The sequence below is a fragment of the Crocuta crocuta genome, unplaced genomic scaffold (genome assembly GCF_008692635.1).
Source record: "Crocuta crocuta isolate KB4526 unplaced genomic scaffold, BGI_CrCroc_1.0 scaffold1228, whole genome shotgun sequence".
Lineage (NCBI taxonomy): Eukaryota > Metazoa > Chordata > Mammalia > Carnivora > Hyaenidae > Crocuta > Crocuta crocuta.
Window position 1 is genome coordinate 65,022 of NW_027528888.1, and position 568 is coordinate 65,589.

Genomic DNA, 568 nt, shown 5'->3' on the forward strand with positions numbered 1-568 from the left:
CTCTCTCTCTCTCCTAGAAATAAATAAAACATAAAAAAAATTTTTTTAAACTAATAATCTAAAACCAGAGATAACATGGATATGTCTCAAAAACTCACCAATGAGTGGTAACATATATTTAATGATATATTCATTTTTTTTAATGTTTTATTTATTTCTAGGAGAGAGAGAGAGAGACAGCGTGAGCAGGGGAGGGTCAGAAAGAGAGGGAGTCAGACTGAAACATGCTCCAGGCTGGGANNNAGGCTGGTAATCAACACAGAGCCCAACATGGGGCTTGAACCCACGAACCGCGAGATCATGACCTAAGTGAAAGTCGGACGCTTAACAGACTAAGCCACCCAGGCGCCCCTAATGTTTATTTTTTCTTGAGCGAGAGAAAGAGACAGACTGAGTACAACTAGGGGAAGGGCAGACAGAGAGGGGGACACAGAATCTGATGCAGCTTCAGGCTTCAAGCTGTCAGCACAGAGCCTCATGTGGGGCCCAAACTCACAAACCGTGATAAAGACCTAAGCCACAGTTAGATGCTTAACTGACTGAGCCACCCAGGCACCGCTGGAGGACA